This window comes from Sciurus carolinensis, chromosome 17 (assembly GCF_902686445.1).
Source record: "Sciurus carolinensis chromosome 17, mSciCar1.2, whole genome shotgun sequence".
Taxonomy (NCBI): Eukaryota; Metazoa; Chordata; class Mammalia; order Rodentia; family Sciuridae; genus Sciurus; species Sciurus carolinensis.
The window spans coordinates 23,719,335-23,742,364 of NC_062229.1; the positions used below are offsets into that span (position 1 = coordinate 23,719,335).

General features: G+C 42.6%; 1 protein-coding gene across 3 annotated transcripts in view; it reads left to right on the forward strand.

Moving 5' to 3' along the window:
• Positions 1–2,617: 2,617 nt before the first annotated feature.
• Scap (SREBF chaperone) overlaps positions 2,618–23,030 on the forward strand; it is a 59,322-nt gene continuing 38,909 nt past the window's right edge. Inside the window, exon 1 of one of the 3 annotated variants that reach the window (XM_047532336.1) lies at positions 2,618–2,750. The gene's annotated coding sequence lies outside the window, so the exon portion shown is untranslated. Of the gene's footprint in view, positions 2,751–2,774; positions 3,196–23,030 lie in introns of those variants that run through there. The other 2 variants (XM_047532338.1, XM_047532337.1) reach the window with 2 other exon arrangements.

The window sequence follows — 23,030 nt, forward strand, 5'->3', positions numbered from 1 at the left end:
TATGTATGTGTGTGTGCGTCTGCACATGTGTGTGAGAATTTTTTTTTTTTTTTGTACCAGGAATTTAACCCAGGGGTGCTTAACCACTGAATTACATACCCAGACCTTTTTATTTTTTGAGACAGCGTTGCTCAGAGCCTCACTAATGTGCTAAGATTGACCTCACACTTGTGATCCTCCTGCCTCAGCCTCCTGAGTCCCTGGGATTACAGATGTGTACCACTTCACTGCTTTAAACGTATTCATCCTGTTTTTTGTTTGTTTGTTTGTTTGTTTGTTTCGTATTCGTCCTTTATAGGAGAAAAATTCCCATTTTAGTCCAAAATTCAATCCTGAACACAGGGCATATAATTTGAAAGCTCAATTTGGGCCAGAGTCACCTGTCTGTGTATTTTTAGTGTCACTGCCACAATAGCCTGGGCACAGGAAGGAGTCCAGACTGAGGCTTGAAGAGGTAGTCCATTTGTATGGGAGCTGGTAGTCCATTTGTATGACCTCTCACTCTTTTTTTTGAGACAGGGGCTCTCTAAGTTGCTGAGACTGGCCTCAAATTACCAATTCTCCTGCCTCAGTCTTCCAAGTGTTGGGCTCACAGGTGGTGCATTGGGCCCTGGGAACGACTTTTCCTAGATTGCGTAGGAGGGTCAGAGGGGCCACTTCCAATTCCTGCCTTGCACTGTGACTGTACTTGCACTGTCTGCCATCCTAGCCTTAGTGACTTTGAGGGCAGGAACAGATTTGGTTTCATTGGGAGCCCTGGGTGGATATGGGGCGAGGCTGACCCCCTGACTCTCCAAATTGTCAAGGTGTCTCTGCCTATGCAAATGGACCAGGCTGCCTTCCGTGGACAGCGCTTAAGTCTTAGCATCACCTCACCCTCTCCTTCTGAGAGGCAGTAAGGAGACCAGCCTCCAGTGTTCATGAAGGTGGAATGTGAGGATAGTCAGCACGCTCAGCTCAGCACACAACAGTCTGATCACTCAACGTCCTACTGCCATTACATGACACCTGTTCCATGCACAGGATGGTTACCTGCACATTAGCCACTGGAAAAACCACTCATATTCCTCCTGAGGTAGGATAGAAGACACAGGGATAGGTAGAAAGGAGACAATCGGGGAAAGCAAGAGGGACTGCCACTTTAAATCTAAAAACTCCATAAATGCCCTTACCTTCACCCCCCCCAGGCCTGTTTTCCTCCAGGCCTAAATTCTTCAAAGGCCTAATAAATCCTAAGAATGCTGTAACTTTAGCTAATTAGTGCCTATATACCTTGTTTGCGTACAGAATGTATTTTTACACTAATTAAAAGAAGCCTAGGGAGAAATATTGTTAAAGACCCATGATGTGGATACAGTTCAAGTGCTGTCAACTAGATAACATCAACTTGAGGAGTTTGAGAAGAAGGTGGCCTGCTGTGTTCCACCATCAAAGAAATTGAGCATAATAGGCTGACGCCACCTCTATTTGTTTCTCATATTCAGTATTTACAAAGTGTTCTTTAAAAGAAGAGCCAGGCAGGGGTGGGGAGGCATGCCTGTAATCCCAGCAACTCAGGAGGCTCAAGCAGGAGGCTCCAAAGAGTTAGACCAGTCTCAGCAACTTAGTGAGACCCTTTCTCAAAATAAACAAAGGGGTTTGTGGTACCTGTAGCTCAGTGGTAGAGTGCATGCTGGGTTCAATTCCCAGAACTGCAAAACAAAACAACCTAGGACCCCCCCAAAGCGAGTCTCATTCTCCAACGCCAGCACTTCTATATTCTGTCCTATTGTTTGCTTTCTTGAATAAATCTCCTTGCCTTCCTGAATAAATCTCTACTTGTACCTCCTCTGACATCCTGAAACTCCTTTCTGTGGTGTTCAGTCAAGAACCTGCCAGGGCTGAGTTGAAGTTCATTCTGAGAACTTCCTCAGACCCCATTCGGTGACAATTCCACTACCACCTTAGACCCTTCTCCTTGCATTGTGTTTAACAAAAATGGGATCATACTCTACAGCTTATTTTGAACACTCATTCAAGAATGACTTTGAACTTCAGTAAGGAGCAATAAAACATTATTTCTTGGTACTGGGGTTTTACTACTGAGCTACATCCCCAGCCTTTTTTATTTATTTTGAGACAGGGTCTTGCTAAGTTGCCCGAAGCAGGCACTGAATTTGCGATCCTCCTACCTCAGACTCCCCAGCCGCTAGGATTACAGGCGTGGGTTACCGCTCCCATCTTAAAACATTCTTTTAAAAGGCTGTAGGGGAACTAGTTTTATGTACATAACCTATTCAACTACCTGCATCTAATGTATCTCAGTTGCTTCTCCCCTACCCACTTCGGTGCTGCGGATGCAACCCAGGCCCTGGAGTGGGAGAGGCAAGCGCTCCACCACTGAGCCACACCCATCCCTGCCTCCAATTTTTTGCTGTCATACATCAGAGAACAGGAGCATCTTGTGCGTGTTCTCGGTTCTTCGGAATGCTCTGTCAAAGCTCGAGTGCGCTCTTCCGCCCAGTTCAGCTTGGTGCACTGGCGCTTCCAGGAGCTGTGCGGCAGGTGGCCGCCAGAGGCCGCGCAGGAACCGGACGAAGCCACTGCGCATGCGCAGGCCGCTGGGCGCACGTGTGGAGGGCGGTGGGCGGGAGGGGAAAGGTGGGAGGTGAGAGGTGAAGGGGCGGGAGTTGCGCGGGAGCCACGCACCGGACCGCGGGCCGGGAGCGCGCACGCCGTGCTGCTGCCGTCGGGAGCTGCCTCGGCTACAGGTACCGCCGCGCGTGTCTCTGCGGTGCCTGTCCGCGTTGGGCCCGGCCTCTGCCGCCGGGGAGTGTCCAGCAGCCGCGCGGGCCTCGGACCGCAGCCCGCGGGGGCTGCAGGTTTCGGTCACCCGTCCTCGCACCGCCCTGCTGAGCTCCGCGCCCCCACCGCGCCCGCCGTCCGTCCCTGCCCGGCAGCTCCCCGGGGCCCCGAAGCCCCTGGTCCCGCCCCACCCGGTCCGGCCGAGCTCCGCACCTCAGCCCCAGCATCTTCGGCTCTGAGTCTGCTGTGGGGCTGCCGGGGTTTCCCGAGCACGGGGAAGCGCGTTGTCCGTTCTTCTCTCGGAAGGTCTGAGAGGCAGCACTACTGTTTGCTGGTTCGCTCGATTTCTGGTTTTCTGTGTAGCTTGCACCCTAAACTTTGCTCGCTGATGTTGCTTCTTTTGACTTCCAGGTGGGTGTATCACCCCAGTATATGCAGGGTTGAAATGTCACGCCAGCGCCAGCTGCAGGGAGCCCTAGGTCTGGACTGCGAGCATCGCATGTTGCAGCTGGAAGTGATGGAGGGGCACTGAGCCCCCTGGTGCCGGCAGTCTCCCCTGGCTCCGACACTTACTACACCCCTTTCTGCGGTGGCAGGTAGACGTGGGCGACTATACTCTAGCGATTTTGTAATAATTATTGTGAGGTGAGCATAGATTTCTTTAGTGATGTTATCTTTGTGTATGTTTCTTTCATTTGACCAAAGGTTTTGTGGAGTTTGGTTATTCAGTGTCCTTATTGGTGTGCTGCCATTGGTGTTGTGCTAAAGGTTGAAGGTTTTATTAAGGAATGAAGTGTACTAATTTGGGGGGGGGGTGATGCATTTTAGGTGTTCCTAAGTGATGCTTAATTGAAGATGGTATCTTTTTAACCATGTGTTACTATAGTTTAGATTTGAAATGTTTTACATATTTTCAGTCTTCCCACGGGCCACATAATGTAAAAAAACATAATACAAGTATAGATGTTATCTCCATATTCATTATTTTGATCATAGATTGAAATGGTAGGAAATAGTTTCATCTATTTTGGACTAATCTGGCGTTGGAATGCTCTCTATCTTCTTTTGTTACTGTGGAAAAAACAGCACCTCTCTGGAGACTTCCCTGTATTTTATAATCACCAGTTTAGGACCCCACCAATCTAGTTTAGTTTATTGTCATGATCTGGGTAAAAAGTTTACTCCTTGTTTTTGACAAGATAAGATAACAAAGGCATCAAGGTGGTGATTTGCTTGATGGTCATGTGTACTAGTTAACTGTCCAGTTCGGGAAGGAACTGTGCCTACTGGACTTCGGTACACATGTATTTATTAAAGTTGGTGATACACTTTAGGGATGCCAGTGCCTAGCCATGCATATGAATTTGTCCCAGGAACTCTGGAATGGCACTTAGGTTCTTGTGCTGGTTATTTACTCTCACTGTGGGTGGCCATTCGCTGGCCACCAGTCTTAGTTTTCACCAGCTCCAGCAGGTACTCTCTACAGTTTGTGTCATCACTCCCATTGGAAGTGGATTCCCAAGGTCTCCCAGCTGTAAAAGATGGATCAGGCCTTCAGACTAGGCCTGCTGGACTCCACCACTTGAGCTGCTGCCCTTGGAACTTGCTGTCTTCCTGCACTGGCTAAAGAAGCAAGGTGCATTACTCAGGAGGCTGAGGCAGGAGGATCCTAAGTACAAAGATAGACTGGGTCACTTAACAAGACCCTATCCTAAAACTAACTAAATAAATAAAGAGCTGGGATTGTAGCTCAGTGGTGAAGCAACCTGTGTTCAATACCTAGTACCAAATAAACAAACAAACAAACAAGATCCATGTGACTTCTGCCACCTGAATTAACACTTCTGGGTAATATTCGTTGAGTACGTATGCTGTCAGGGCACTGTGCTGTGTGCTTTAATGTTAGCTTATCTTACTTAATCCTCATAATAAACAGATGAGATGATACTATTATCCTTTCTTTTATGGATGAGTTTTAGAGAAGTTAGCTGACTGGCACTGGGTCACTGGCCAGTTAGGTGCTGGTCCTGGGTACATACCCAAATCTGTCTGACAACAGAGCTTCCATGCTTTCATGCTGTTGGACCTGCTGGCTTCAGTCTTTGGTTTGCTGCATTGGCAGATAGAGGCAGTGGAAGAAGGTGGTGGGGTGGAGGGAGGAAACCAATGTCACAGACTTGAATTAGACATGGTAGAACTCAGATGGAGATAGCAATTTGACCCATGCATTTGACAGTTTCCACTTGAGCTGTTAGGGTCATCGCCTGAGAATGCTTGTAGGGTAGGGTTGCTGGGTCTTGCATAAGCTTTGCAGTGGAATCCAAAAGGGTGTGTTTTCAAGCATCAGGGGTACATGGGTCTCAGGGAAAAAAAAAAAAATTAAAACTGATTTTTGTGTTAATTTGAGACTTTTTTTTTTTTTTTTTTGATTGAACTCAGGAGCACTTGACCACTGAGCTACATCCCCAGCCCTATTTTTTGTATTTTATTTAGGGTCTCACTGAGTTGCTTAGCACCTCACTTTTGCTGAGGCTGGCTTTTTTTTTTTTTTTTTTTTTTTGTGATGCTGGGGATCGAACCCAGGGCCTTGTGCTTGCAAGGCAAGCACTCTACGGAATGAGCTATCTCCCCAGCCCGAGACTTAATTTTTATTATGCATTTTATAATGTACAGTATATTTTCACAGTAGGACATGTATATAATTTATATGTAAGCATATATATATTGAGGGCATGTACTTGAATAATTATTATTATTATTTTTGGTTGGGGGGGCGAGTCTCATCATGTTGCTCAGGTTGACTTTGAATTCCTGGACTGAAGAGCTTCTTTTTCCTCAACCTCCAGAGTATCTGGGAGGACAGGTACATGCCCTACCCATCAACTTGAAATTTTGTTGTTGGGATTTCATGATCAAAATATTTGGGAACTACTGATTTCTTTGATGTTTACCTTTTTTTTTTTTCCTTTTTTGGTATTGGGAATTGAACCCAGGGCCTTGTGTATTCTAGACAAGTGCTCTACCACTGAACTACATCCCCAATCCTTTTAAAGTTTTTTTTTTTATTTGTCTGTTTATTTTTGTGGTGCTGGGAATTGACAAGCACTCTACCAACTGAGCTATATCTCTAGCCCCTTAAATTTTGTTTTGAGACCAAGTCTTGCTAAATTGCCCAGTATGGCCTTGAACTTGTGATCCTTTTGCCTTAGCCTCCTGACTAGCTGGGATTATGGATGTGCAAGCCCACCCTGACTGATTCTTAGCATTTTCTGAAAGTATAAAATATGCAAGGCATTGTGCTCACCAGTTGTTCTTGAGCAGTAGTCTAGTGAAGTTCAGTGTAATTCCACATAATCAGAGAGAATGGGTATTCATATAAACAATTACAAATTATTTTCTTGAAATTGCAGTCACAAATCTGATTTTTCAGAGGATCTGATATTTCAATAGTTTATGTCTCAAACTTAGTACCAGTCTTAAGTTTGAAACTCTGGTGACTGACATGGCTCCTTAGACAAGACTAGAAGTTAAGAGTTTGTTGAACTCCTATTTTTTTCTTTTTTAAAAATTTGTTCTTCTTATACATGACAGTAGAACGCATTTTGACATATTATATGGACATGCAGTATAACTTCCCATTCTCGTGGTTGTATATGATGTGGCGTCACACTGGTCGTGTATTCATATATGAACATGGGAAATTTATATCTGATTCAGTCTACTGTCTTTCCTATTCCCTCCTCCCTCCCCTTCATTCCCCTTTGTTGAACTCCTATTTTATTTTATTTTTTAAAAAATAGTTTTAGTTATAGATGGACACAATGCCTTTATTTTGTTTATGTGGTGCTGAGGATCGAACCCAGTGCCTCACAGGTGCGAGGCAAGTGCTCTACCACTGAGCCTCAGCCTCAGCCCCAGCCCAAACTCATATTTTAAAATGTTAATTTATGTTGGAGGGCAGAGGGACTAAATCAGTTTGCATAAATATTGCAACTGTAATAGTTCTATTTGTTCCCTTCTCCATCTATAGTATTTTCAAATAATCTAAATGTTGAAATTCTTAATACATTGATTCTTTATCATTTTTATAATCAAATTTTATTTTCTTCAGTTTCATTGTAGTGATTGATACATTGTCTCAAAATGAGCAGTTCAGAATTCTACCTAATTAAAAAAACTTTATCTTCTTCCAGTTTATCTTTTTCACAGTTGAATAGTTTTTGTTTCAGAGATTGAATAGTTATAACAGTGAGTATAGAGGAAGAAATGTTTTCTTAACTAGAGAAATTATTTTTACTTAAAGGAGACATTACTCTCTACCATTGGTTCTCAAACTTCAGCATGAATCAAAGTCACCTGCATGGTTTGTTTTAACCCCACCCTTATAGTTGTCCATTCTCTAGATCAGAGGTATGTCCGGAAATTTGAATTTCAAGCAAATTTAAACTCTCAAAGCTGCCTGCTGCTGATCTGGGTACAGCTTTGAGAGTTCCATGGAAAGACACTTAAGTAGACCCAGCACGATGCCAGTGTTCCCCTGTGCTTCCTGCTAAAGCCCATCAGCATCAGTCAGTTTCGTAGAGTTGGCTTGCCAAGTACGTAACTGGCTTTTGTTTTTAGCCCATTTTCTTATTACTTTTAGATGATGTCATAATTAATATTGCATTCCTGCAGGTGTGGTGGCACATGCTTGTAATCCCAGTGACTCCTGAGGCTAAGACAAAAGGATCACAAATTCGAGGCCAGCCTCAGCCAGTACGAGACCCTGTCTCAAAATAAAAATTTTAAAAAGAGCTGGGGATGTGGCTTAATGGTCAAGTGCCGCTGGTATTGCCAATAACACTCCAAAAAAGATTGCATTCTCAATTATGGAGGTATTACCATTTTCCCCCTTTAATCCCATATTCCTAAATTTCTCAAGAGATTCATGTATTTATATATTTTTTGTGGTATTGGGGATTAAATTTAGGGCCTCTCCAATTCTAGGCAAGCACTTTAGTACTGAGCTGCATCCCTAGTTTTTTTTTTTTTTTTTTTTTAATTTTATTTATTTACTTATTTTTGGGTACCAGGGATTGAATTTAGGGGCACTCGACTGCTGAGCCACATCCCCAGCCCTATTTTGTGTTTTTTTTTTTTTTTTTAGAGACAGGGTCTCACTAAGTTGCACCTCACTCTTGCTAAGGCTGACTTTGAACTTTCGATCCTCCTGCCTCAGCCTCCTGAGCTGCTGGGATTACAGGTGTGGGCCGCTGTGCTCCGCTAAAATATTAATACAGGGTCTCTAGCTTGATTACCTAGGCTGGCCTGTAATTTATAATCCTGCCCCAACCTCCCAGGTTACTGGGATTATAGGCATACACCATCATGCCTGGCTATTTATTTATTTGGCTGTGCTGGGGATTGAACTCAGGGTGTCCTGGATGCTAGGCAAGAACTACCACTGAACTACATCCCAGGCCCCATTTATTTATTTTTTCAGTGCTGGGACTAGAAGGTAGGTCCTTATGCATGCTAAGCCCATGCTCTACCACTGAACTACACACCCAGCTCTAGTTTGTGTGTGTTTTTAAATATAAGTCATTCAGGTTGAAGAAAAGTTAACACACACACAGCACGCGCATGCAGTTTAGTCTGTAACCCCCCTATTGGTAACTACTAGCACCTGCTGCTTAGACTTCTGAGGCTGCTTTCTTGCTCACTTTCACTGTATAACTGGATCATACTGTTTTGTACCATTTTTACGTCATACTGTGAACATTTTCATGTAAAAATGATAATGCTTTTTGTTTTTGTAAACAAAATCTCATTTATTTTTATATTTTCCAAAAGCCTCCTTTGAGCAACCTTGTGCAACCCAAGCAGCTTTGGGATGTGGGCTTGGGTTGTACCTTTGAGAAGACTATACTGTTGGAAGGTCTCCGTAGCTCCTCACTTTCATTATCTGCTCTAAGCTGGCCCACCCAGTCCTTCCTCCCTCTACCAAGGTCATGTTCTTGCTGCTTCATCTCCATGTTGTAAGCAAGTTAAGGCCTGAGACTTGGTCAGATTTGACAGTGATTTGCATTTGTCACCCATGATGATAGTGACTAATAGAAATATCAAGACCTGCTTTTAGGGCTTGGGAATGTAGCTCAGAGGTAGAGTGCTTGTCTAGCCTGCTCAAGGCCTTGGTTTCAATCCCTAGTACTACAAAAACAAAAAAACAAAACCTGCCTTTAACAGACAAAGCAACTTAGTGAGACCCTGTCTCAAAATAAAACATCAAATGGGTTAGGGTTGTGGCTTAGCACTGCCTGGGTTCAATCCCCAGTACAAAAAAAAAAAAAAAAAAAGCCCATACATGGAACTGTGCCAGAAATGCTTCAGTGCACCTATTTTAGATCTGTAATGTTTTGGTTTTGGTTGAAGCTGGATCATGAAGAAGCACTGTAATTCTGGACCCTCTTCCAGTTGTTCTTACTCAGCTTCATTTGTATGACTCCATCAGCTTGCATTATGTTTTTCATTAAAACACTGTGAAGAAAGCCTTGGGGGCTAATGAGAAATTTTCTTCAAGACAGATACCTGAAATTAGTTGATAGTATTGTTTAAATATTAAAAAAAAAAAAAAAAAAAAAAAAAAGACAGATACCTGGAATGGTTGTGCCTCTTTCCAGCCACTGGTTTGATTTTTGTCACTGTGAACTATGTCAGTGTTCCCTCTTTGCCTCGGCCACTAGGGAGCTCAGAGTTAGATTTTGTACTCTATTTTGCACTTTTCATATTAACAGTTTTTCTGGTCTATGTCTTTTTTTTTTTTTTTTTTTTTTTTTGGTACCAGGGATTGAACCCAGGGATACTTTACCTCTGAGTTGCATCCCTAGCCCCTTTTTATTTTTTATTTTGAGACAGGATCAAAATATTTTTTATTTTTAGATAGCTAAGTTGCTGAGGCTGGCCTTGAACTTGTGATCCTTGTGTCTCAGCCTCCCGAGTGACTGGGCCAGGCTTGGATTAATTTTTGTGTATAATATAACAAGGTATAACGAGTAAGGGTCTTAATATTACTCTTTTGCATGTGACTGTCCAGTTAAACCCATTACAGTTTGTTGAAAAGACTCTCCTTTCTCCATCGAATGGTTTTGGCAACTTTGTTGAAAATCAGTTTATCATAATTTTGAGGGTTTATTTCTGGGTTCTCTGTTCTCTTTCATTGATCTGTATGTCTGTCCTTAAGCTAGTTCATTGTTTTGATTACTGTTGCTTAGTAGAAAGTATTGAAATCAGGAAGTGTAAGTTCTTCAATTTAGTTCTTCATTTTCAAGATTGTTTTGACTCTTTAGGGTCCCTTGAGATTCCATGTGAGTTTTAGAATGGGCTTCTCTGTTTCTGCAAAAAATTCTATTGGGATGTTAAAAGGGATTACATTAAACGTCTAAGTCATCTTAAGTATATTACATCTTCGAATTCATGAATACAGGCTTTCTTTCCATTTATGTCTTTAGTTTCTTTCAGCAATGTTTTGTAGTTTCACTTCGTCTTTTGCCTCCTCCTCTGTTAAATTTATTCCCAAGTATTTTTTCTTTTTGATATTGTGAATTTAATGTTTTCTTAATTTTTTTGAAATAGTCATTGTTAATGTATAGAAAGGCATCTGTCTTTTGAATGTTCATTTTGTGTCCTGCGACTGATGCATTAATTTTGTAGCTATGTGTAATTTTTAGGGTTTTCTACATAAAGGAGCATGTCATCTGAAAAAAGTAATTTTACTTCATTTCCAATTTTGATGTCTAGGGAGAAGGGGGAGATGGGAATGGGAAAAGGTTCTTGACTCATTGCTCTGACTAGAATTTTTTTCCCCCCAGTACTGGGGATTGAACCCAGGGACACCCCCACTGAGCCACATCCCCAGACCTTTTTAATATTTTATTTAGAGGCAGGGTCTCACTGAGTTGCTTAGGGTCTCACTAAGTTGCTGAGGCCAACTTTGAACTTGAGATCCTCCTGCCTCAGCCTCCTGAGAGCTGCTGGGATTATAGGTGTACAGCGCTCGGCATCCCAACCATTTTTATATTTTATTTTGAGACAGGCTCACTAAGTTCCTCAGGTGAGGCCGGCCTTGAACTTGGCAATCTTCTGTCTCAGCCTCAGATCTCTTGAGTTGCTGGGATTACAGGTTGTGCCTCCATGCCCAATTGGCTAGAATTTTCAATACTGTGTTAAATAAGTGACAAAAATGGGCATCATTTTTTTGTTCTTGGTCTTTTACCATTGAATGTGATGTTAGCTGTAAATTTTTCATATGTAGCATTTATCACGCAGAGATTTCCTTCTGTTCCTATTTAGTATTTTTATTAAGAAAGGATGTTGAGGACTGTGGTGGTGGCTCAGTGGTAGAGCACTTAACCTAGCATGTGCGAGGCCTTGGGTTTGATTCTCAGCACCACATGTAAATAAATGAGTAAAATAAAGGTCCATCAACAACTAAAAAAAAAAAAGAAAGAAAGAAAGAATAGAGGATGTTGAGGATTGGGCACAGTGGTACATGCCTGTAAATCCTAGTGACTGGAGACTGAGGCAGGAGGATTGCGAGTTCAAAGCCAGCCTCCTGAATCACTGGGATTACAGGTGTGTGCCACCATGCCCAGCGAAGAGAATTTATTATTTTCATTTTGTTTTTTTGCAGTGCTGAGGATTGAGCCCAGGGCCTCAGGCATGCCAGGCAAGCACTGTACTGTTGAGCCACATTCCAAACCCTCAAATGCTTTTTCTGTACCAATTGAAATGGTCATCGTGGTTTTTCCTTTCATTCTGTTAATGTGATATATTACATTAATACTTGTTTGTTGAATTCTCCTTACATTCTGGGAATAAGTTTTACTTTGTCATCTGAGATGAATTTTTAATATCTACTTTTTATAAAACTCAGTGAGTCAAAAATAATTATTGAGTTCCTCCTGTGTGCTAAGTACTATTGAAAATGCTGGAAATTCAGCACTGAACACAGCTGTTTGACTCCCTGCTTTCAACAAGCTTATGTCATAGGGGAATGGAGTGATACACAGAATAAATAAAGAAAATTTTGGTGGAAAGTGCTGCCGAAAGCAGAAAGTTGGCAAAGGCACTTAGCTCAGGGGCTGCACACTGTGAGCCTGTGAGTGTTTGCTGTGGTTACAAGTGGGGTAGAGTTGGACTGGTGGTAGTAGAGGGGAGCATTTTAGTTTGAGTTGGGACAGGTGGTTCCGAGACGAGAGGTGAGTTGGTGGCAGTATGTAAAGATCTGGGAGACAACTTTCCCAGCAGAGTAGGCAGTACAGAAACCCAGAGATGGGACTCAAGCATGACTGTCCTTCTTACCAGCAGAGTCTGGAGGAGGGTAGGGGAGGGAAGGTCTGAGAAGTAGATAAGGCCCAGATTTTGTAGGGATTGTAGCCTTGTAGTAAGTTTAGATTTCACTTTAAGTGTAATGGTCAACATTGGAGTGTTTTAGGCAGTGTAGTGACATCAGTGACTTGTGCTTCAGAAAGATGTATAGAGGATGTTGTGAGGCAGAAGAGTGGAGGCAGGTACTCCTGTCCACATGACCCATGAGGGACAAGCCAGGGAGATGATGACGTGTGATCCGATTGGGATCTAGCTGGGAGGTGTATCTGTTACAAGCGGCAGATTCAGCAGCAGCTCCTTTCTAGGTTGCCTCCTAAACTTTTGGCTGGAGCCATAAATAGGGTTGCTAGCAGTATAGTTAACTGAAAAGAGTGAGAAAACAGGCTTTTGTGTGGGCATGGTGGCACATGCCTGTAATCCCAGTGACTTGGGAGGCTAAGGCAGAAGAATCAGGAATTCAAAATCAGCTTTAGCAACTTAGCAAGACCCTGTCTCAAAATAATGTATAAAACAGGCTGGGGTTGTGACTCAGGGGTTAACCCTGGGTTCAGTCCCTATACTAACAAAACAAAGCAAAAGAACAAAACAAAACATAAATCAAGAGTTCTGTTTTGGTCTCATTAGATTTGAGATGGTTATTAGACATCTGAGTGGAGATGCCAAGTAGAAATGAGAGTTTGAAGGAGTCTTTTGGGGGAGAGGCTTGAGATGAATGTCTGAGAGTCATCAGCAAACAAAGGTGACTCAAGCCAGCAGGCTGCATATGAAGCTCTGGGGAGATGGGGCAGATGAGACCTGCCAGGAGCAGTCTCCAGGGAAGCCACAAAGGAGGCTAAGAAGAAGAGAGCACACATGGGTTCATGGTAAAATTGAAGGCCAGTACAAAGCTTGTTGCGTGTTATTTTGGGATACTGTCAGACCTTTCAGTGGCTGCCTATGCAGGTGTTTGATCCTGAGAGTCATGACTCAGTCCATTAAGTGGTTTTACAGTTCTTTCTCAAATAGGCAGTGCTTCAGTTGAAAGAATGGAGACGTCCTTGAGTTCTCAGTAGCCTGGGGAGCAGAGATTGCCAGATACTGTCTAATAGGAAAAACTTTGATAAGTTACATAGTAAATTTCTTGTTGAGAAACAAAATTAAACTTTCAGTAAAGACAAAAGGTATAGTTTGGGAAGATGGAAAAGAAGCATGGTGGTGATGGGTGCACAACAGTGGAGTTGTACCTAATGCTGCTGAACTGTACACTTAAAAATGGTTAAAATTGTGCTGAGTGCGGTAGCCCATGCCTGTCATCCCAGCAGCTTGGGAGGCTGAGGCAGGAGGATTGAGAGTTCAAAGCCAGCCTCAGCAACTTAGTGAGGTATTTAGCAACTCAGTGAGACCCTGTCTCTAAATAAAACACAGAAAAGGACTGGGGTTAAATGGTTAAGCACCCCTGGGTTCAATCCCTGGTACAAAAAAAAAGATTAAAATTGTAATTTTATGTTTATATACACATACACATGCACACACACTTACTGCACAACCAAGGTACATCACTTTGTCACTGATTATAGTAAGATAAACCTTTAAATCTGAATGGTAGACTGCTCTCATATTGGTTAAAGTGAAGTGTTTTGTTGAGAGGTACTGTGCAGTCAACTTTCTTTTCTTCCTTGGTACTGGAGATTGAACCCAGGAGTGTTTTACCATTGACCTACATCCCCAGTCTTTTTAAAATTTTTGAAAATTTGAGTCTTGCTAAGTTTTTGGTGCTGACATTAAACTTGAGATCCCCCTTCCTCAGCCTCCTGAGTCGCTGGGAATACAGGCATGCTCTGTTGCTGTTCACCATGGAAATGTTCCTTGGCTAGAAGTGGAATCAGTGTTGACCATTGTCACACTCATTGACCTGGACTGTGTGGCATAATCTCCCTAAGCCTCAGTATCTTTATCTGTAAAATAGGATTTTGTGTGGGGGTGATCCCATCTCTCTCAGCTCTGAAATTCTGTAACTTCCTATTTTGCTTAATGTATATCTGAAAGACAGCACTTTACAGTCTGGGAAGTGATTGAACATTTGGGAGAATTTTGTGGTCCCAGGGATATCATAATCCATAACTGTTTCCATAGATGGAAAATGTTACTTAATATCAGACTGTAGTTGTGAAAAAAGAGCATTTAAAACTTTAGCAGGCCTTGCAGTTTGAGGCAGAAATAAGAACTGTGTTTTTTAGATTGACCAAACATTTGGGAATGAGTACCATGTAAATGTGATTTCAGTTTATCTGTGAGGCTTCACACATTGTGACTTGACAGGGACCACAATGGTTAGAAGGTGTTTGAACCCAGCATACCACCCTTTGCCTTCAAAAGTGTGGAAGGAGTCTTGGGGCCCAGGGGTCAACAGTGTGGGAGGCATGGGGACAAGAGACCCTTGGTGACAGGTGAATGTGGAAGCGCTCCAGGACAGTTGTTAGAAGGGGACAGTGAAGTCTGTAGCTGGCATGCTGGGGAGATCTCTGGGGGTTTCCAGACTCTGTCCCCAAGTAAAAGGGCCTGGGGGAATCTCATTTCCTGGCTCTTCTGTGCCACACTTCCCTTACAGGCAGCTCTCTCTACTGTCGGGAATGGACCCATCTTCCATGCAGCATTTCTATTAAGAGCTCTTGAAGTAGCAATAAAACCAACTCATCACGCTTTCCATTTTGGGGATAAGATTGTGTGCTTCCAGCAGAGCACACTCCTGACAGGAATTCGGGCAAGGCACCTTCAACCTCTGTGACCTGAATGTGCCCTCTAGTCAGGTGTGGCAGGCAGCAGGAGGCTAGTCCTGGCCTTGCTCTTGCTAGCATCTGTTGGGGCCAAGGCTGAGGCACTCTCTCCCTGGGCCAAGGGTCTTATCCTGTGTAATGAGACCCATAAGGGCCACCCCCACATGGGCTGCTGGGTTATTTATAGTTTTAAAGTGGATTCTTTGCTCACATTCTTAGTAGTGATAAGTTATCCTTTTGTTAGTCTTTCCTGACTAGGTCAAGAGGGAGTAAAAATGTAGGTCACTGGCATCAAGGAAGAAAATCTTTAATGTATTTGTTGATATTCATTTGTTAAGGGAGTTGGCATCATGTGCATGGTTATTTATGACAGCCATTACAACCAATAAATATAATGAAGACTTTGTTCAATCTAAATGTTTCTGTGTCATCCCAAAAATTATTCTAAAATGTGGCAGTAGTTATCCTCTTGAATGTATTTGTGTTTCAAATTCTCAAATCAGCTTTCATTCATAAACTGAATTACCTTTTTTTTTTTTTTTTTTTGGTAGTGTTAAATTGATCTTCTGAAAACTCTTCCAGCTTATGTGGCTAATTTTGATGCTTAGAGAAGTAAAGTTTCCTGCCCTGAGCATTGGTCCACTTTGCAAAACAACTTTCAGAAAAACTCCCCTGAAGAGACCAGTGGACTAGTTTAGCATAGTGAATGGACCCACAGTGACTTTCCACCCTGCTGTAGGCGGGCCCTGGCTGCTCTAGGGAACACAAGGTGATTCAGTCTGACCTTTTCCTGAGGGCCACTATAGTCAGTAAGGGGAGGACAGAGAGTCCACATGAACCATGTGTGGTGGAAATACAGCTGCAGAAGCTCAAAGAAGAGGGCTGCTGCTTATACAGGAAAGCTTTACTCATTTTTTTTCCCCCACGTTCCATCTTTTTTAAATTTTAACTTTTTTTTGGTTGGGGGTACCAGGGATTAGACTAAGGGGCACTCAACCACTGAGCTACATCCCCAACGCTGATTCATATTTTATTTAGAGACAGAGTCTCATTGAGTTGCTTAGCACCTTGCTTTTGCTGAGGATGGCTATGAACTCATGATCCTCCTGCCTCAGCCTCCCAAGCCACTGGGATTACAGGTGTGTGCCACTGTGCCTGGCTAAAATTCTAACTTTTTTTTTTTTTTTTGCTGGGGATTGAACCCAGGGCCTTGTGCTTGCAAGGAAAGCACTCTACCAACTGAGCTAGATCTGTAGCCCCACATTTTAACTTTTTAATACAGGAATTCATTCACATGAGACAAAATTGAAAGGGTACAAAAGAGTATATATGGGGAAATTTCCCTTCTGTCCTGCCACTGGGATCTTTCCCCACAGGTAGCCGCTGTTACCTATTCTCAAGTGTCCATTCAATAGTGTTTTGTGCATATATGAATACACAGAGAGCTCTTTTCTTTTTTTAACTTGAAAGTAGCATATTATATGCCCTTTTTTCTCTGAATGTTTCTTTGTAATTGTCCATTGTCAGTACTTGAGAGCTGAGCTGGGCTGGGGTTATAGCTCTGTGGTAGAGCACTTGCCTAGTATGTACAAGGCCCTGGGTTCCATCCTCAGCACCAAAAAGCCAAAACAAAACAAAAACACACAAGAGCTTCCTCATTTTATTTTACAACTGAATAACATTCCATTGTCTGGATGTAAATTTATTTTGTTAGAGCTCTGCTGATGGAACTGTAGGCAGTTTTAACTTGTGCTGGCATGAGTGACTTCCTGGGGCATAAGTCCACCCATGGCCAAGTGCATCTGCCCATCACTTAGCAGAGGCAAGAGAGCTGGGTTGGTGAATATGTGCTTTTGTAATTTTGATAGCTCTTACCAGATAAACCTCCATAGCAGTTTTATTCACATATATTCCTAAGCAGCATGTGACAGTGCCTCTTTATTCACACCCTCATCCACACTGTGATACCGCACAGGTTGATCTTAACAGTTTGACAGGTGAAAAATAGTTTCCATGTGTAGATTTCACACACCCTCATACTCTTATACCTTTTGGTTCAACCTTCAGAAAGGTTGGAAGAGTAGTAGAATGAATGCTCATATTATCCCAGGGGTAGTTTTATATCTGTCTGGTTGCAATAAAGTGGAAGGACCATTTATATTTCCTTTTTAGTGAAAAGACTGTTTATATCCTTTGAGCAGTTTCCTTTGAGCTTTGGGTGTTTTTTTTTTTTTTTTTTTTTTTTAATTGATTTTGTATATATTTATGTATGAAGGACCTAGCACCTTGTCAGTGATATAAATTGCAGCTAACTTTTTTCAGGATGCTTTTGTCATTCAAAAAATTTCAGTCCTCAATTGGGTTATTTATTGGCATTTATTTATTTATTTAACAGTGCTTCCTGAGTATCTGGGATTACAGGCTTGCACCACTGCACCCAGCTCCTGAAGTGTCATGTCTCCAAAGAAGGGTCTGAAGGGTTCCCAGAAAGAAGGGGGAACTTGATTCAGTCCATCGGGGTTCTTAGCATTTGTGCCAGAGAAGAATTTCAGCATGTGCCAGTCAAAGGCATAGACAAGTTCATTTAGGAAAGTAGATAATATGTTCAAGGGTGAAAACATGCTGTCTCCAGAGGGAGAGACAGCTGCCCCTTGGCGTGGGGTGTGAGTATTTATAGAGGACGGGACTAGTGGCTGGACTAGAGGTGGAGGCAGGGTGGAGCTGCAGTTTCATGCCAGTTTTCCCTTTGCTCATGTATTTTCCTCCTTTTACAAGGGCATGGGCCACGGGCCTGTTGCTCAGGAGTTGCAGTTGTTCCGAGTGCTTTTTGTTCCCCAGTGGTTCATGGGTGTTTCCATTGAGACTCAGAATCTTTATTACAAACCCTTTCCTCAGAAGTGCCTGTTTTTTTTTTTTTTTTTGGGATACCAGGGATTGAACTCCCAGGCACTCAACCACTGAGCCACATCCCCAGCCCTATATTGTATTTTATTTAGAGACAGGTTCTCACTGAGTTGCTTAGTGCCTCACTAAGTTGCTGAGGCTGGATTTGAACTTGTGATCCTCCTGTCTCAGCCTCCTGAGCCACTGGGATTACAGGTGTGTGCCACCGCACGTGGCTATTTATTTATTTATTTTTAAAGATTTATGGAGACATAGAGTCAAAATTCAGCCCAGAGTCTAGCACATGGTATATAAATGCAAGTTATTTTTATTTGATAAATGAAGAAAGCTGGAAAGAATTTTCAGTACATTTCGAGTGTACCTGTATAACAAAGACATGTACCCTCGAATGTGCAGTCCCTAGAGAACCATTAAAGGCTTTTGTGCAAAGGGTGACTGACACAAGCAGATGTTTATTTTTGGCAGCTGTCCCTACTGGCAGTGTTGGAAGATGAACCAGAGGTGAAGTGCAAATGCAGGTAGCCAAATCACACAGGAGACTTCTCAGAATCATGCTGGCTGAAGGTTGTGGGGATCTTAACTTGCTTGCCACTAGTCAAGTTTAGCATATGGTAAAATGTGGCACTGTAGAGTTGACTTAATTTGGCAACTCTTGGGTTCAGGGATTTGGTAAGGCAGTGGTTCTCAGAGGACATGTTAAAACAGATTGCTGAAACTCATCCTAGACTCTCAATTCATCAGATTTAGCGTAGACCTAATAATTCCCTTTTTTGGGGGGAGTGGGTACTGGGGAGTGAATGCAGGGCTTTATGTATGCTGGTCAAGCACTCTACCACTGAGCTACATCAGTAATTCTGCATGTTGCTGTTGCTGCTGGTTTGGGGACCACACTCAGAAAATCACCTTGGAAGAGGGAAGGGTGAAAGAAAAATCCAAGCCGAGGGGGTTTTTATACTGGGACAGTTGTGAAGAATAGGATAGATGAAGGACTCCTTATTTAAAAGACTTTATTCAGAGAAAGGGGTTATTATCTGTCCTTCTCTGAGAACACCTCTCAGAAGCTGAGAGGAAGGTGTGTGGTGAGCACTGTCCTGATAATCAGTATCTGACTCTGGTTGGTTGCTTTGCTCATTACTTATTCAGCAAGTTTTTTTCCGGGCTCTGATGTGCAATCATGAACAGGGAATTTGTTTATAGTCTTGACAGAGGACAGATAATAAAACAGGGAACAAACCACTCATCCAATTAGAGTTCTTAATGCTGTGAAAGAGAAGAAATAGGCTCTGTGAGGTACAGTAAAGGAAACTGCTGGTAACATATTGTCAGGGGAGGTCTTTTTGTAGAAGTGACATATCACCTGAGACCTGAAGGCTGCAAAGGAGCCAGCCAATAAAGAGAAGAGGGAATAGAGAAGGGAAGAATATGTGCCAGGGCCTTGAGATGGAAATGAGGCTGGCACACACAAGTCATTGGAAGACAGGAGGGGACATGGAGGTGACACAAGGTGAAGCTGGGGAGGACCAGGGCAGGCTGTGCAGAGCCCTTGGAGCAGGGACAAGCGTTTGGGCTTTGTACTATATACAGAGGGTATTTGGCCCAGGACATTGATAAAATCAGGGTAAAGTGGCAGATACCTGTAATCACAGCCACTCAGGAGACTGGGGTGGAAAGATCTCAAGTTCAAGCCCAGACTGGCAATTTAGCAAGACCCTGTCTCAAAAAATAAAAATGGTGGGGGATGTAGCTCAATGGTAGAGCACCCCTGGGTTCATTCCCCATAACACACACACACACACACACACAGGAAAATTAAAAAAGAATCTGTATCCACTCTGACCTCTGAGACAGGTAGATTGAAGGAAGATAAGAAGGGATCTATGAGACTTGGAAGGTGGCAAGACAAGTTCAACATAATAACTTAAATCAGAAATGTATTCCAATACTGTTGTAGTACAGAGATGTGTATTGGTTACTTTCAGAATTGAAGTAGCAGTTTTGGGGCTTATAAAGAGGGCTTTTGGGATAATACTCTGTTGTTTTTTGATGTGGATGGTGTTTAGGTTACATGACTATTTATTTTGTGGTAATTCATGGAGCTGTGAGTTTATAGTTTGTATGTCTTTCTGGAATATGTTACGTTAAATTTTAAAACTTCCTATCTGAAATTAAAAAATCAATACTCATAGTAAAAGATGTTAAGTATAGATAATTAATGTTAAAATTTCTGCATGTATTCACATCACATGAAGACCAGCAACTACTACTAACATTTTTTTCGGTTCTCTTTTTGTGCATTTCTGGCCTGTAGTCCTTATTTTTTCTAATTATAAAAGTAGTAGATGGGCTAGAATTATATCTCAGTGGTAGAGCACTTTCTTAGCATACTCGAGACACTGGCACTTCAAAAATATTTTAAAAAGATAAAAGTAATATGTGCCCTATGTAGAAAACTTGTTAGACACAGTAAAGCACTACCCACTTCTCACAATGAAATGATGCTGTGATTGAAAGAAAGATACCGACACTACATTGTGGGAAGTTTCTTTAATGGCAAAGAGAATCCTGAAAAATCTGAAGATTTTTATCTCAAAAAATGTTAAGGATTCTGATTCTGATTAAGGTGGAATAAACATACTCTACCATTTCTTTCTGAAAGAATGCAGCTGAAATCCCTGGATAGAATGCATGAATTAGGTATCTGAGTACCCTGAAAGATAAATTGTAGCAGATGGATTGGGGAAGGAAACTAGAACTCGAAGTACCACTGAACTGTAGTGAGTTTCCTGTACAATTTGTTCCATCCTGGATGGTCTCGAAGGCAGCCCAAACCTGGAGACTTCTCTTTCTAATCTGAGGTTTGGGAAGGGGGATTCTGTGAATCAGGAGTGGGAATAGAGGAATAAATTTCTTGTTTATTATATGCTTTGTCTTTTCCCACTTTCTCTTGCCTGGCTGCCATCTAGTTCTGTGGTAGTAGAGGCAGCAGTGACATTGGCAGCTGGGTGAGAGAGGAATCCTTCCGGAAGCACGGATACAAGAGGGACTGTGGTCCCAAGAGCACAGAGGGAATTCTTTTTACTAAGTTTTTGTGTGCTAGGTATTAAACTCAGGGCCTTCCTTGCACATGGTAAGCATATTCTCTACCACTGGGCTGTATACCCCCAATCCTGACCTGGCTGTCACTTTTTGATGATCTTACCCTTTTAAAGAATTTTTAAAAATTTTTCCTGTGGTGCTGGGGATTGAACCCAGGGTTGTTCTGCCACTGAGCTGCATTCTCAGTCCTTTTCATTTTTTATTTTGAGACAGGATCTCACTAAATTTGCTGAGGCTGGCTTCAACTTGTGACCCAGCTTGTTTCTGCTTATAGTGATTCTTCCACAGAGACAGGATTGCTTATGATTTTATGTAATATGGTCCATTCAGGCCTCCAGAGCAAGGCCATATCTTTAGACTTGGGAAGCAGAGTTGTAGATTCTGATCTGTAGCAATCTGTAAGTGTGGGGCAATGTAAGAACAAATTTTTGGCTCAGGTTGGGTAAATTTTGCTTTGGAGTAGCTTTGCATTAAAATTATACTGTGGAGTAGAGATGAATTAACGTCTCCTCTTGCTGGGTTCAGGTAGGTGGGCTGTGTAATGAACTAGAATTTAGATTTCTTTGTTTTCCAGGTGCTGTGAAAATGAATAATTAGTGTAACTAGTAAAGATCAGTGGAAGTTAGATTTGTATTAGCTACAGGATGAAAGTGAATTAGATAGCTTTTACCCCCATATTAATAGTTCTAAGTGTAAGAACTGAACTACAGGTAGGCTCCCCTCTCCTTTGTTGCTGATGTGTGTGCAGGAGAGTCCTGGGAAGGGGATTGGGGCAATAGGATCAGGATTTCCTGGAGGGCCTAATCTTTGGGAAACGTTTAAGGGGAGAGGTGTGGGGCTCCTCAAGGACCAAGGTTTGAAACTGCAGCTGACTGTGGCTGCCTGTCTTCGGGAAACCTCAGAATCTCTCTGTAGGTACACATATCCTTTGTGTTTGTTTGCCCCTTAGGGTTGGAAGGGAAGGTTTGCTGGGCTGGAGTAACAAGTTGCTTCCTGGGAGTCTTTTTGTGTGCTGGGTGTTGAGCACAATAGTGGGTCCTCTGCTTGAGACTTTTTTGGCCTTCATGTTAGAGTGAGCCTTGTGAATGGTGAAGCTGTTGAGCACCTTTGCTGCTCTGACCAGCAATAACCTGCTGCCTTCTGAATCCATTGACTATTGAATGGGCCCACAGAGAGTTCTTAGTATTTCCTTAGAAAGTTCCTGGCCTGGAAATTGTACATGCAATTAAGGCTGGTGCTTCCAGGAAGGTGGAAGGAGTGCCAACCTTTCCTTTTAGCTTGTGTATTAGTTGTGGTGTGACTCCTTCTCATTTCTGGTCTTGACACTTTTTTTTTTTGGTCTTGACACTTTTGAGGAGTCATTTTTGTAGCCTGGGTTTTTACCAGGGAGCTTAATCAAGCCAAGACACAAACATGTCTGGACAGGTTCCCTAGAGTGCAGACCAAAGAAACAGTGACATGGAACAGGAAAAGTGGATTGAAACATGAATTTCACTGGAGAGCTCAGGAAGACAATTGTAGGTTCTTGGCCTTCTACTAGAGTTTCCTATTTGATTTTTTTTGGTTTAAGGATCCTTGTTTGCAAGTAACAGAAATTAACTTTGGCTAACACAGGAAAAAAGAGAATATGCAATGGATTACAGCCTGGAAGGAAAAGTTGATGAGCCAGTCTTCAGAAAGGACTGGAGCCAAAACAGCCTAGGGATCTTGGGTGCAGGAACCTCTTTGGGGATGAATAAGCACCACAAATACCCAGTTCCTCCTCTTTTCTGCTCAGAAATCAAAGTCCAGTGAGAGAGACCTGGCTGTGTGACTTGAGTTTGGAAGGGGCACCTTGCCTGATGGTCAAATACTGTGGAGTGTGTTCCCCTGAGCCACAGAGGGTTTGTATTCCTTGTGAAAGGGGGCAGCTACTGGGCAGGCAGGAACGGGAGAGGCCTCTGTCCTCATGCTTCCAGGAACCAGGACCAGGACCAGAGGCTGCACCTAATGCTGTTGCAGACTACATTTAATTTAGTGATTCTTACTCAAGGGACCTAAGCTTTTTGGTGTTTTTATGTTGAAGGTGACCTCACTGAACATTCTTGTATCAGTAATTGTTGTTTGTATAAGAATGTGGTTTTTTTG